We start from the raw sequence: 15,964 nt of genomic DNA, 5'->3' as shown, positions 1-15,964 counted from the left end.
TACCCTCAAGGCAACATGCCCTTCTTTCAAGGAAACCAACAGCAGCAATACCCTTTTTTATCCCAGGGCAGGAGAGGCAGGGGCAAGAGACGGAACCCAGGCCAAGTGCAATGGGCACCCGAAGCAGAACCGGTGAGCTCCAACACAAGAAACAAAACCAAGGAACAAGCGGGAACCAGCAAGTGACACCACCCACCCCCCTCGTGTTCAACCTGTCCGACACACAACTCACACCAGACGAAATGGGAGTACTGAATAAGGGCCTCTCATTTGTCCCAACGCCAAGACTGGACATGTTTAAATTACATGTAGAATTGGCTGAATTCTTTAGAAAGCTCAAGTTAAAGGCCTTCTTCGAGAAAAAGGACAATACCACCACACAAGCGGAAGGAACACCCAATGAGACGGGAATGAGGACAAAATCTACCTTCACCCCCCCACCAGGTAGCATCCCGGTAGAAATCCTGACCTTCGAACAGGCAGTCTACACGGAAGTAGAACAACTCCAACAGAGAGACACTTTCAACAACCTGTCCAACAAAGACAGAAGCACCATCCAACGCCTCCAGCATGACCCCAAACTTGTCATAAAACCAGCGGACAAAGGTGGAGGCATAGTCCTGATGAATAAGACAGACTATGACCAGGAGTGCAAGAGGCTCCTCAGTGACTCTAGGAATTACAAGCGTCTCCAAAGAGACCCCACTGAGCAACTACAGACCACCATCACGCAAATGGTAAAACATGCCAAAGACCATGGTCACATATCACAGCAAGAGTCAGACTACTTAAGTCCCAAAGAAATAAAGACCCCCTACTTCTACACGGTCCCCAAAGTGCACAAAGGCACTTTCCCACCACCAGGGAGACCCATTGTGTCGGGTATCAAGTCTTTGCTAGAACCGCTATCACGTTTCTGTGATTTCTTCCTCAATCCCCTAGTCCAGAAAACCCCTACCTACCTTAAGGACACTAAACATTTACTAAATGTAATCAAGGAAATCAGCTTTGACCCAAGCACTGAATTACTTGTGGGACTAGACATAGAATCCCTATACACTAGCCTCCCACAAGACGCCACGCTCAAGGTACTGCACGATGTCCTCATGACCAACACTTGGACTTACAACACGCCCCGCAGCTTCATCTTAGACTGCGCAGCACTAGCTCTCAAAGAGAACTATTTCGAATATGAGGGCACCTTTTACCTCCAGACGAATGGTACATCGATGGGCAGTGTCTTTGCTCCCAGTGTGGCCGGACTTTATGTGGCCCACTTCGAGGAGACACACATACAACACCCAACCAACCCCTTTTCCACCAACATCAGAGTGTGGCGTCGCTACATTGACGACATTCTCATTGTATGGAATGGCAACCAGGAGTCACTTGACAGATTCATGCTATGGGTCAACCAACTAGACCCGTACCTACGCTTCACATGCACCAGCAGTCCCCTGGAGCTACCCTTCCTAGACCTTAACATCAGACCAGAGAATGGAGGACTCTCCACCACCACCTTCTACAAGCCCACAGCAAGAAACTCCCTGCTCAGGTTCGATAGTTTTCACCCCCGACACCTGAGGGAAAACTTGCCCTACGGGCAATTTCTGCGCATCAGGCGCAACTGTAGCAGTATAAAAGACTACAAACAACAATCCAGTGACTTGGTGCACAAACTAAGGGACCGTGGTTATCCCTCCAGGATAATCAACAAAACCTGTAAAAGAGCAAGAAACCAAAACAGGGACGCTCTCCTAGAAACAGTCCAAAAACCCGAAGAAGATCCTGTGCTCACCTGCGTAACAACGTACAACACAGCATCTAACCAAGTGTCTAACATCATCAACCGTAATTGGAAAATTATAAACTCTGGCACCAGGCAGTGGGAAAAGCCTCGCTTTGCCTACAAAAGAGCAACCAACCTAAGAGACCAGCTTGTGAGTACCAGACCGCGCCCCAAAACTCAAGATAAAGACAACACCATCACCAATGCATGGGGCTTGCCAAGGATCACTGGTCACCAACCCTGCAACAACTGCAGTGTATGCCACCTGACATCCCCCTCAAAAACACTGAGCTTGGAACCGGGTAAGACCTGGACACAACGACAGTTTACAAACTGTAACTCCTCAAATCTAGTATACCTGATCACCTGCAGATGTGGCCTCCGGTACGTTGGCATGACGACCAGGAGAGTACGCACTAGAATGACGGAACACAGAAGCACCATAAGATGTGGGAAAAACATCAGTAAGCTCACTGACCACTTTCTGACCCACAACCACACACCCAATGACTTCACATGGACCGTCATTGAGAAATTTGACAACTTCAGGGATGAGAAATTCCTATTACAGAAAGAACAACGCTGGATTTACCGTCTTTCCACCCATACCATAGGCCTTAATGATTCCATCCCGTGGAACAGTCTGGCCACATAGACACTCTTGTCAAACTCATGAGGTACCAGTGCCACCATGCTCCTACATGAACGTCCCCCTCCCTAGCCCATTCTTCTCCTATGAAGACTGTCCTATGCGGCAGTAACGTACTTTTGCTGACCCACTTGAACGAAGCTAATATAGCTAAACATTGCCATTTCAGAGCATCGGCAAATCTTAAAACTAGTTCGAAAGAGCTTTCCCTACCGCGCATGCGCAAGCCCTAGACCGCTACAGCAGCCTACCGCGCATGCGCTACCAATGCGCACTACTCCTCCGCACATGCGCATGCAGACTCTACATGAGACAGCGTTTACCGCGCACCCCTCCCTCTTTCTAACCTGAACAGGTGCATCGAGTCTACCAAACCATATAAATAGAGAGCGAGGCGGCCCACTCAGCTCACACCGGGCGCCGCGGAAGGACGAATAGGTCCAAGGAGGAACCTGACCGAACTACTCGTGAGTAAAACCGCTTGTCCAACAACATGGGGTAAGCCAAAAACTCTTCTTTCCTTACAGGTTAGACAGCCTTGTGAACCTCATTTATCTCCACAGGGTCTCTTTCTCTGCCAGGCGACCCATGAGGCTTTTTACACAGAAATAACAGAGTGAGGACCCAGAACTAGTACTTTCCTGTACCTCACCTTGTGATTTCGTTTTCTAGCCCACCACTACCCACCTACGGTTGTTTTTATACTCTCACCAGTCTCATACAATCGCTATGAGCTCACCCTAGCCGGTTTTAAGTCGTACACCACCCTATGAGCCGGCCACCATGAGTTCTAAAAAATGCCAACCTAATATGACTCTCCCCTGTACGTCCTGTCTTTGTCCTATGTGTTTTATGTAGAAAAGCTTGAGGGAATCCCCCTCTAACAGCTACAGCGCCTTAGCGAGCGCGACACATAGCCAACAAATAACACAATCACTTAATATAGTTTATTAGTTTATTATTTAATTGCACTTTTTCACTTAACTCTTTGGTCCTGAGGAAAGCCAGCTTATAATAGAAAAGGCACTGGCAGAAACATGTAGACCACACTGGACATGGGAGATCATTAATCACTCCACTTTGTCCATTCGCCTTTTTAAACAGCTAACGGAGGCCCAGTTTATTAAATACTTGTTAACCCTCGGGTGCTGGGACCGCTTGTATAGCTTTTTAATCTTTCACATCTCACTCCTTCACTGCACACGCAGCAATATACCAGCTCCGCAGTCTCCTGGCGTTGCAGCACACCCGGGGCACATTCGGTGCCACTGTGGTGGGCCCGATGATGAAGCATGCCACCGACTAGGTCGGTGGGTGAGGGCTTTCAAAGGAAAATATTGCTTTTTTCCTTGTATTGTCTGACGTACCTGAGTCACCCTTTACCTTCCCTTTAAAGCTAACTAGCCCCCATTGATACTTACACATAACTCAAGTGTGCCAACAAGGACGTCTCATGACAAGCACCCCAAAACCTTTGCATACAATTACAACATGGTGTCTTCTACACCATTTATTATCATCCCGGGATCTTAGGCCACGTCGGACCCAATAACAACTTCTCTACATCAATAATCACACTCACACGTCATGCAACCCATTTCTGCCAGACATCATACAGTTCACATACCTTGAGCACCTCCTTTCTGCCATGAAACTTATCTCCATCCTCCTTAACGTTTTTTTATATTGCCAAAGAAGCCATCCCATACCTTGTTATCACTATAATGGACACAAATCTTTTCACTACTGTTGGAAAGTGGGCTATTGGTAGGGGCAAATGTAGGTCTGCCACTGGCAATAAGGCCACTATCACAAGTAAGTCTCAGAAAATTATTCCAATGCTCAACCCTTGGTAATGTGGCTGCGAGGAGACAGGCTTAACTTCAAAGTGTGGTACGTAAAGCATTTATAAACACAATTTCAGTAAATAATTAAGACACAACATATAATATAAATCCAACACCAATTGATAAACATATGAACTATTTTTATCTTTAAAATGACACCAAAACGACAAAAATCCAATGTAGGGAACCAGAGATATGAATTATCAAAGATTTAATAAAATATATTGCACTTAGAAGATTATAGCACCATATTGTGATACCTGCTCGCGATAGACCGGGGCAAAGTCAAAGTTTCAGGCCAGGCGCCTACACGAGCCGCAAGCCACTACAGCTCATGTCAGGTCCCGGTTTCAATTTCTAGCTTCACACTTAGAAACTTTTCTGGAGCTTTTCTCCTTGAGGACCCTCGAAGCTCCCAGCCAGTCCACATTCGGTGAGGGATCGCCGGCTTGACTTGTAATGAGGTCCCGGTCAACTGCCCTGGAGCAGACTTAGAAAATTTCTAAAGATCACGTCAGCGGGGCAATGCAGGAATCCAGGCCGGCACGCGATGAAAGGCAGACGGCTTGGCTCTCGCGGTTGCTCCTGGTCACCTTTTCTACGAGCGGACTTAGAAACTTTTCTGGAGCTTTTTCTCGCTGGGGTCTTTCGATGCTCCTCATGTAGCCGGATCCAGTGAGGGTACGCCGGCTTCATATTTTCTCTAGTCCCGGTCAATCTCTGGAAGCTGGAGCGATGGAGCTTTTAGCGGGACAAATCTGGTTGGCTTGGCCGGCTCGCAGTTGAAGGCAGGCTGCCTGGCTGGCCAGGTTGCGTTGGTCCCTCTATAGAGCTTTTTTCAAAGTTGGCCCAAAGCTCTCCAAACTTCTTGAACTTCTTCCTGAAGTTCTTCAAGGGGTCCCAAAGTGTCTCAAACTCACTCCAAGGGTCTGGAAGCTACCAGATGGTCCTTGAACATTGAGGACTACAGTTCCCACAATCCACTAGTACAAACCCCTTACAAACCCACTGATGGTTCTTCAAGGTGTAGATTTAGTTGGTGATGTTCCAGATGAGCTCTTTTAACCTGCAGCTTTCAGGGAGTCCACTCTTTGGTTCTTTTTCAGCAAGATAATCCACAGAGCTGTAGTTCAGATGGTCCAGTCTTCAGAGGTCAGGCCTTAGAAATTTTTGCACAGCAAAACTCTCAACAGGGCACTTCTTACTTCAGTAAGTTTCAACCAGCAGATCTGGAGGGCTCGGCCCCTCTCAGATGCTTATTCCTAGTTCTTTGGGTGAAGCAGGAGGTCACTTCTGACCAATGGGAGCAGGGTAACTCCTCCCAGATATGACCAAATCCTGTAAAGTGTGGCATTATTTCGTCCCAGAGTGCATCAAATCTTCATAATCCCTAATGGCTGATTTTCCAGCAAGGAGGTAAGAGCTGGCTATTTGCGCCGTAGTCCATCATTTATTCTTGTTACCTCTGCGTGAGAGGTGTTCCTTGACATGTACGACTCTGTTACTATATATTTGTAATTATCTTTTCTTCCCCATTTCATTATGGCTACGTTGCAGTCCTTTGTTGATTTCGGCATAGCCGGGTTTTTGAAACAATAGTCTTCCTCACAAAAAATGGCTGTGGTTTGGTCCCTTGTCTATTTTTGCTAACGTACGAGTGTTACATCGGAAGGAAGCAGATATCGCGAGGGCTTTGAAAGCTTGGATTGGGCTTAAATACGGAAGTATTACGGGTACTCTCAACTTCTATACGTGTCATTAAGTTGGTAGACACGACGGCCCGCTACAACCTCTGACTTAGGTAAGCCTTGTTATGGCGATCTGGATCGCCTTGGGGTGCTCTATCCTAGGATTTATTTTCGAGCGTGCAATTCGCCATTCTTTGCTAACGACTGTGCAACTAGGGTAGGTCCGCCCACCAATCGAGATAGCGGTTACATTTATGCTGTCTTTCAGCATGTAATTCCTGAGAGTGTACCCGTGGGATAGTACGGATTGTAAATAATAGCCGTGACAGGGACGGCGTTCAACCCCTACGCCATCTTTGCGCTCCTCAGCCTATACTACGGCTACTTTGATGTTGGGTTTTCAGCATATAACTAATGATTGAGCACCGTGGGATATCACAGACTGTAAATAAGGTACGGCGATTTACCATTACGCAATCTCCGCGCCCTTTCAGTAACTATTTCCAGCCAATAGTGAATCATACAGGACGTAGCTGTACACTATGGGTCAGACGTTTTTCTGTACGATTAACATCTGTCTTTTCATAACGCGTAGTAATGCTTTCCCTTCCCAGGTGTCATAGAGGTTGAGACGATAGCCACATATATGGCGTTATACTGAGGAGCAATAGAACAATGGGCCATAAGGAAATATATATGATATAAAACTGAATGGGAGATAAAAAGGTGGGTCCAATTCATTGAATTAGTCATTGGACCATTTATTTCACTCCTAAATCGTGTGAACCCCTCGTTCTTACTATCTCGTGGTTGTCCCCTTGCAGCTAATGAGACAGAGTGTTGTATCCTGAACCTGAACTGATCTTGTGACCTGTACAGTAGGCCACGCTACGATATTTGGGGTAAGATATGTTTGCCTCACTAAGCAGTTCTTGGTCTAATTATGAGGTGACCTGATACTAATGGTTGTCATTGTGGTCTCCCACTTTTTAGGTAGCTCTCTCTATACACTATAGGCCTATAGATTGTATACTGTAGCGGGGGCCAACTGCTGAACTCTCTGATATTGGACAAGAATAGTGGCTTTTTTTATTGGACGTAAGTATTGAAGTGTTCTTAAATAATGTAGGTGATGTGTCATATAGGAGATTAACTCTGCACTTTATAGTATATGGTTGTTGTATGAACTTCACTATTTACGTTTCTTTCTTTGCTTTTTCTTCATGTTTTTTTACATTGAACTCCCATTTTAGTAGGTGAAATTTATGTTGGTTGGTCACATGGGGAGGTTTGTGTTGGGTCTATGCTAATTATGGTGTTTTATATTCCTCCTCTTTTGGAGTTTATATGTGGTGACATATACTTTATGTATTTATAGGTCCCCTGGGCAAGTGTGGTTGTGTAATCTGGAAGAGGTCATGAGGAAGGTGGCTTTGTACCACCGAAACGCACGTCGACCAAGTGCGGAATCTCATACTGTGGTCTGAGATTTATCTATTGGCAGTGATTTCTTTGCCAACTAGATCCAGCCCTTGTACAGATTTTGTTTGAATGAGTGCAGTGAGGGTCTGATTGTGTGAGACTGACTTATGGAGAGTGGTGTTATCCAGAGGGTGTAATTGCTTTATGATATGTAATCTTTTTAGTACATTGGTGTTTTTTATTATGTGTATATTTAAATGTAAAAAAATAATTTCTGTATGAATCTGTAATGAAATTTCATGTTCAATATTTATTAACTGTTTATGAACATAGACACAAGGTAGTATAAACCTTTATGAGAAAAAGAAAAAAAGAATAAATTATATATGAAAAGAAATGAAAGATAATATCTTGTGGAAAAAATTAATAACATTTTTATAATAAGGATAAAGGAACATTGTGCGTTTGTCACCCATGTTTTGTTCAAATAAATGTTAAAAAGTAAATGAGAATTATATCTTTGCTAAATCATTGTGGTCAATGAGGGAAATGTGTTTTTCTTGCGGTAAGAGCTGGCTAAACACACTCCTAGGTTGGCTAATTTACTTTTTTTTTTTTTTTTTTTTTTTTTAGGCTCTCCCCTTTGCATCTGCTCATACCTTCCTTAATCCTATCATCTGCCTAAGGTGGGAAATTCAGAGCTGTAAAGGACAATGATTTCTACTCTCCTCTTTGAAGAACATAGGTTACGACTCCTCCCCCTGGCCTGGCATTCCTATGGAACAGCACATTTCCCTGCCAGTAGAGCTGGTTAACCCCAGGGGCTCTTTATCACCTCTTCAAGGCAGCCTGGCTAATCCACTTAACTCTGACCAATCAGGGCAGACCACTAGAAGGCTGAATTTGGACTTACACGCAAGACATTCTTATAACTTCTTGTATGTACACTTTAGGATACATTCAAAAATGTGATATTGTTGGATTTATTGATACCATTCTGGGACGTCTTTGAATGACATTTCTATCCCTCTCCTATCAAAAGTTATCCATCAATAACTTCCTACCATGTTAACCTATGTAATAGGGGATTTGCAATGGGAAAAATGACTTGGGCCATTTTTCCAGCACCAGGACTTACAAAAATATATTTTATAAGTACTTGCCTTATATCTACAGGAACCCCACCCCATGTGCAACTAGGGGAGACATTAGGGCTTCTAAATCTGTAAAAATATTGCAGATTCTCCCTCCACAGTGCTCCTAGCATCAAAGTCGAATTTGAGCAGCACTTTACCACAATGTGGGGAGTGAAATGTTACATTTCACTTTACCCAGGCATATAAAAACTCATTTTATAAGGGTGTACATTATAAATCCTTGACCCCCTACACCTGGGTTACCTAGTGGAGACCATGGGGGTTCCTAATATGCCAAAACATTGTAGATTATCCATTTGTAAGTTCCCCAAACACCAAAGTAGAGTTTGGGCCCAAATTACTTATTAAAAGCAGTCCTGGCATGGCACACAGGGCTTTGTTTAAACTGACCTCAGGATTCAGCAGTGCACACATGCAAGTGCAGAAAAAGTCTGCTGGCCTCTAAACTGCCATACCTCAGGGTACTGAGGACTTCTGAGTAGTTTCAATCCCCCTGCCCTATTATATACCAGGGGCCTATAAGGGAGGTCATGCCAATCACAGGGGTACCCCATCATCCCATTGTGTACCCTAGTGTATGCAGGTGTTTTAACTGTATTCTAATGTGTCTCTTTCACCATAGCACTGGCCCTGGGCCTGGTTAGGCAGAGCCCAGGGTCAGTCAGAATCAGTTGCCACCAGTATCAGTCAGCAAAAAGTTGGGGGGTACCCAGGGCACAGCATGACTTTGCAACACAGCCCACCCAAACGAAAGGTGATGGGTTACTAACCTACACCCTGGTAGTCCTCATCAGATAAGCGGAAAAACCTGGAAAGTCCATTTGCATTTGCATGGGCAACCCCAGGTCTGTTTTCCACTGTAAAGTCCATTCCCTGTAGGGAAATGGACCACCTTTACAGCTTGGGATTCCCAAACAAATATGGTCTCAGCTTTTTCAGGGACCACTCCACAACAAAAGCCTCTCTCTCAATGACACTCCACCTCTGCTCTCTGGGAAGAAGCCTCCTGCTAATAAAGGCTTCTTCCCAAATGGGACTGGCTGATCAAGGCCCCCTTCCTTTAGCTGTGACAACACTGCCCCAATCCCTTGCTCTGAACCACAAATTATTTTGTGTAGTAAGGGGGCAGTAGCCCTGGTGCTGAACACATGGCAGCTTTCAGAGTGTCAAAAGCCTTCTGACACTCTGGGGTCCAAATCACTTTCTTGGGCCTCTTTTTAGAAGTGAGTTCTGTTAGGGGCCCCACAATCGTCCCATAATTTTTTAACAAACCTCCTATAGTACCCTGTCAGTCCAAAGAATGCCCTGACCTGAGTTTGGGTAACAGGAGCTGTCCAATCCAAAATAGTTTGGATTTTCGCTTTGAGAGGCTGTACATGGCCCCCACCTACCAGGTGGCCCAGGTACACAACAGAACTGTGCCCTATTTGGCACTTGCTTGCCTTAATAGTCAGGCCTGTCTGCTGCATGGCCTGAAGCCCTTCCTTTAGGTGGCATAAGTGATACCCCAGGTGATACCCCAGGTAGAACTATATACAGCTATATTATCCAGGTAAGCTGCACTGAACTGTTCCAACCCAGACAAGACCCTATTCATCAACCTCTGGAAGGTGGCAGGTGCATTCTTTAATCCAAAGGGCATTACTTTGAACTGATAATGTCCTTCTGGTGTGGAGAATGCTGACCTCTCCTTTGTTCTATCAGTGAGGGCAATCTGCCAGTAACCTGAAGCCAAATCAAAAGTACCAAGGTACTTAGCAGCCCCTAACCTATCAATGAGCTCATCAGCTCTAGGTATAGGGTGAGCGCCAGTCTTTGTGACTGCATTCAATCCTCTGTAGTCCACACAGAACCATAACTCCTTGTGTCCCCCCCGAGGATTATGTTTAGGTGCCAGCACCACTGGACTGGACCATGGACTCTGATGGTTCAATTACCCCCAGTTCCAGCATCTTAGCAACCTCAGCTTTAATGCTGGCTCTGACATGGTCAGACAACCTGTACAGTTTATTTTTGACAGGTAGGCTGTCACCAGTGTCAATGTGGTGCACACACCACTCAGTGATGCCTGGGGTCAAAGAGAACAGGCCAGCAAACTGCTCCAGCACTTTCTTACAGTCTCTGTGCTGCTGGTCGGGCAACTTGGGAGCGAGCACAACTCCCTCCACTGACCCATCTTGCACATTAGAGGAGAGGAGGCAGGGCACAGGCTCAGGTTCCTCCTCCACACCCTCATCAGTGAGCAGTAACATGGTCATGTCTGCCCTGTCATGGTGGGGTTTCAATCTATTCACATGCTGGACCCTGTGAGGGTTCCTGGGGGTGCCAAGGTACACCAAATAGGTAACCTCACCCTTCTTTTCTAAGATTGGATAGGGCCTACTCCACTTGTCATGGAGGGCCCTAGGAGCCACAGGCTCCAACACCCACACCAATTATCCTGGAGTATACTCAGGCATAGTAGCCTTTTGATCATACCAGTGCTTCATGAGCTCCAGTTTCCTGTTTTCCTTGTACATGTACTCTGCCATTCTAGATCTCAGGCCTAGCACATAATCAAGCACATTGTCCTTAGCTTCTTCAGAAGGCTTCTCTAAAGACTCTCTTAGCAGGCTCAATGGTCCCCTCACAGGGTGACCAAAGACCAATTCAAAGGGACTAAAATCAACCCCTTTCTGTGGCCCCTCCCTGTAGGCAAAGAGTAAGCATGGGAGGAGAACATCCCATCTCCTGCTGAGTTTCTCTGACAACCCATTTACCATGCCCTTCAGGGTTTTGTTGAATCTCTCAACAAGACCATTTGCTTGTGGGTGATAGGAGGTGGTGAACCTGTAGTTAACACCACACTCATCCCAGATAGCAGTCAGATAGCTGGACAGGAAATTTGTTCCCCTAACTGACACTACCTCTTTTGGAAAACCCACTCTGGTGAACACACCAAGCAGTGCTCTAGCCACAGCAGGAGCATCAATGGTTCTAATAGGTATGGCTTTAGGGTACCTAGTAGCATGGTCAACCACCACTAAGATGTACCTATTCCCTGATGCAGTAGGTGGATCCAGGGGGCCAAGAATGTCCATCCCCACCCTTTCAAAAGTACCCCAACCACTGGCAGTGGTATTAGGGGAGCCTTTGTCTTGCCCCCTACCTTGCCACTGGCCTGACAGGTGACACAGGAGCTACAAAACTCCTTTACCTTTTCAGACATATGGGGCCAGTAGAAATGGTTCACCAACCGGTTTCATGTCTTTGTCTGTCTCAAATGTCCTGCCAAGTCCCAAAGTCAGGATGGACTCTCTGTACTTCTGGGGCACCACCTCCTTGAGGTTTCTGGCCTCAGTATAAAGCAGTCCATCTTCCCAGTAGAGTTTGTGAAACCCACTATCATCCCCCTCCTCTTGCTTAGTAATAATTCGCCTCAAGCCCTCAAGGGTGGGACAGTCACGCTGTTCCTGACTGAACTCCTCTCTGGAGGGTCTGCCTGCTCCTATCAGTTCTGCCAAATCTGACAGCTCTGGCAGGGATGGAGTCCCTCCCTCAGAGGCCAGATCCTCCCCATCAGGGTGTGATTCTTCCTGCACCTGGAGTTCCATGGGATGGCTCAGCAGGTCCAGTGCCCCTGTCCTTGGATGCTAGGCCCTTTGTTCTAGGGTCCAAGTGTCCGGCCCCTCCCTTCTGGCTAGTCTGTGACCTAGTCACAGCACATACCCACTCAGGGAGCTCCAATATTTTCATATGGAGTCCTCTCTCCACCTCTGACCACACAGAGGCTTCAATATCATTGCCCAGTAAACACTGGACTGGGAACACCCTTGACACAGCTACCTTCATAGGGCCTGTCAGACCTCCCGATTCCAAATCAACAACAACCATAGGATGGAGTTTGGTAGTGCTGTCTGCATATGTCACCTGGTGAAACTCACCAGGTAACAACCACTCTGGAGCCACCAGTTCATCCAGGACCATAGTTACACTAGCCCCAGTGTCTCTGATAGCCTCAACCTCAGTCCCATTCCCTTTAGGACTCTGCCTGTACTTGTCCATTATTGGAGGTAAGGCATCAAGGATTGCAATATTCACCCCACCCAGGGACACTAAGGTTGCTTCTACCACCTGACTACCCCTCTCTGGGGCACCACTCTCCACCCCTACACTGACACTGGCAATCCCTGTGGATGGCCCCTTAGAGGGGAGCTTCTTGGCGCAGACAGCATCTCCCTGCTTGTGCCCTGGCTGGTTACAGTCAAAGCACTTACCCACCTTTGGGGATCAAAGAACCTACCAGGCTTTCCCTGAAAACCCTTCCCTTTGAATTCGGGTTGGCTCCCCCCCTTGTGCAGGCTTTTGTGGTTCTTTGGAGGACTTTTTAGGTTTTTGACCTTTATTTCCCTGGGCTTTCCCTTGGGAAGGGACCTGTCCTCCTTTCTTCTGGTCGCCCCCCTGGTGCTGAATGGAAACCCAGCTTCTCACCCACTCATCAGCTGATTCCCCCAACTCTGTGGGGTCTGTCAGCTTAGAGCCCACTAGATACTGGGGTAACTTCTCTTCTGCACAATGAGTCAAAATATGTTCCTTCAAAAACAAATGATACAATCCCTCATATGTGTCAACTTTGTTACCAACAATCCAGCCTTCCAGTGCCATTACTGAAACATCCTCAAAGTCTACCCAAGACTTTGAACTCAATTTCTGGGTGCCTCTAAACTTCACCCTGTACTGTTCTGGAGTCAGACCAAATCTCTTGTCTAAGCATGCTTTCATCTGCTGGTATGATTCCGCATCCTCTCCCTTCAGGGTGAGGAGCCTATCCATCCCAGCTACTGGAATCAACTCCCACAGGAGTACACCCCAATACCTAGAGTGAACCCTACTCATTTTAAGGGCCCTCTCAAAAGCTGCTAGCCACCTGTCAATGCCATCCCCCTCTGCGTATGTGGGCACTATACCCTTGGGAAGTTTAGGTTAAAATCTACCAGAGCTTTGACATCTCAGCATCTTCTTCACTTTCGCTGTCACCATTTCTCTTCTCATCCTCCCTCTCCCATTTTCTCTTAGCCAATTCCAATTTCTCCTTCTCAAAGGCTATCGACTCTAATTGAGCCTGAAGCTGTCTCTCTGCAAGGGACAGTAGTGGTACCTGAGTAAGGGACCCTTCCCCACTCCCACCATCACCTTGATTCACCTGGCTAACACAAGTCACAATGGAAGAGGTCTCATCCTCAACCCTCTCTTGACTGAGGTTGGGGGAACATCTTCCCACCCCCTGGGTTCTCCTCAGCTGCCAGGTCTTTAGGGACTCAAGGAACCATGCCTTCCTCATCTTCTTGGCAGCAGGCATCCCCAAAGCCTACACTGTTCCCTAAGCTCAGAAAGTTTGAATTGGGACAGTTTAGCCAGGTCCAGCTCCATGGTTCCCTAGTTTGGGGTCACAAAAGATTAGGCACAACAGACTTAGAACAATTTGGAAAAACCTAAACAATGGATTAAAAACAGTTTAGTCCAAATTCCAGAAATCAAACTCAAAAGTGTTGTTCTAATGCAATTTAGAGGATTTTTATAATCTTAAATCTTTCACTGAAAGGTGTACTTTTTAAACACAAGTCCTCATCCCACCGCTGCCACCAAATGTTGGAAAGTGGGTTATTGGTAGAGGCAAATGTAGGTCTGCCACTGGCAATTAGGCCACTAACACATGGTGGGACTCAGCATAGGTCTTAGAAAATTATTCTTATGCTCAACCCTTGGTAACGTGTCTGCGAGCAGACAGGCTTAACTTCAAAGACAGGTATGTAGGGCATTTAAAAACACAATTGCAGTAAATATTTAAGACACAACACATAATACAAATCCAACACCAATTTATAACCATATGAAAAAATGTTATCTTGAAAATTATACCAAAACAACAAAAATCCAATGTAGGGAACTGGAGATATGACTTTTCAAAGATTTAATAAAATATTGAACTTAGAAGATTATAGTACCATATTGTAATACCTGCTCGCGATAGACCGGAGCAAAGTCAAAGTTTCAGGCCGGGCGCAATGGAGCCCTGGGCGCCTACAGCTTGAGGCAGGTCCCGGTCTCAATTTCTACCTTCACACTTAGAAATTTTCTGGAGCTTTTCTCCTCTAGGCCCCTCGAAGCTCCCAGCCAGTTCAGATTCGGTGAGGGTTCGCCGGCTTGACTTGTAACGAGGTCCCGGTCAACTTCCCTGGAGCAGACTTAAAAGATTTCAGCGGGGCAAACCAGGAATCCAGGCAGTCTCGCGATGGAAGGCAGGCGACCTGGTTCTCGCGATTGCTCCCGGTCACTTTTTCCAGGAGCAGACTTGGAAACTTTTCTGGAGCTTTTTCTCGTGGGGTCTCTCGATGCTCCTTATGTAGCCGGATCTGGTGAGGGTTCGCCAGATTCCGATTTTCTCTAGTCCCGGTCAATCTCTAGAAGTTAGCGCAATGGAGCTTTTAGTGGGACAAACCTGGTTGGCTTGGCCGGCTCGCGGTTGAAGGCGCGGCCTGGCTGGCAAGGTTGAGTCGGTCCCGCTATGGAGCTTTTTTCAAAGTTGGTCCAAAGTTATCCAAACTTTTTTAACTTCTTCCTGAAGTTCTTCAAGGGGTCCCAAAGTGTCTCAAACTCACTCCAAGGGTCTGGAAGCTCCAAGATGGTCCTTGAAAGTTGAGGACTTCAGTTCCCACAATCCACTGGTACAAACCCCTTACAAATCCACTGATAGTTCTCCAAGGTGGAGATTTAGTTGGTGATGTTCCAGATGAGCTCTTTTGATCTGTAGCTTGTAGGGAGTCCATTCTTTAGTTATTTTTCAGCAAGATAATCCACAGGGCTGTAGTTTCAGATGGTGCAGTCTTCAGAGGTCAGGTCAGGTCAGCAAAACTTCTCAACAGGGTACTTCTTGCTTCAGTAAGCTTCAAGCAGCAGATATGGAGGGTGCGGCCCCTCTCAGATACTTATTCCTAGCTCTCTGGGTCAAGCAGGAGGTCACTTCTGACCAATGGGAGCAGGGTAACTCCTCCAAAATATGACCAAATCCTGTAAAGTTTGGCATTATTTCGTCCCAGAGTGCATCAAGTCTTCCAAATCCCTAATGGCTGATTTTCCAGCAAGGAGGTAAGAGCTGGCTAAACACACCCCTAAGATGGCTAATTTACTTATTCTCTCCCCCTTTCATCTGCTCATACCTTCCTTAATGCTACTATCTCCCTAAGGTGGGAAGATCAGAGCTGCAAAGGACAATGATCTCTACTCTCCTCATTGAAGAACATAGTTTACAACTCCTCCCCCTGGCCTGGCATTCCCATGGAACAGCACACTTCCCTACCAGTAGAGCTGGTTAACCCCAGGGGCTCGTTATCACCTCTTCAAGGCAGCCTGGCTAATCCACTTAACTCTGACCA

Source organism: Lissotriton helveticus, chromosome 7, assembly GCF_964261635.1.
Source record: "Lissotriton helveticus chromosome 7, aLisHel1.1, whole genome shotgun sequence".
In the NCBI taxonomy this organism is placed as follows: domain Eukaryota; kingdom Metazoa; phylum Chordata; class Amphibia; order Caudata; family Salamandridae; genus Lissotriton; species Lissotriton helveticus.
The sequence above is the reverse complement of the archived record's forward strand: the minus strand, read 5'-3'. Positions refer to the sequence as shown.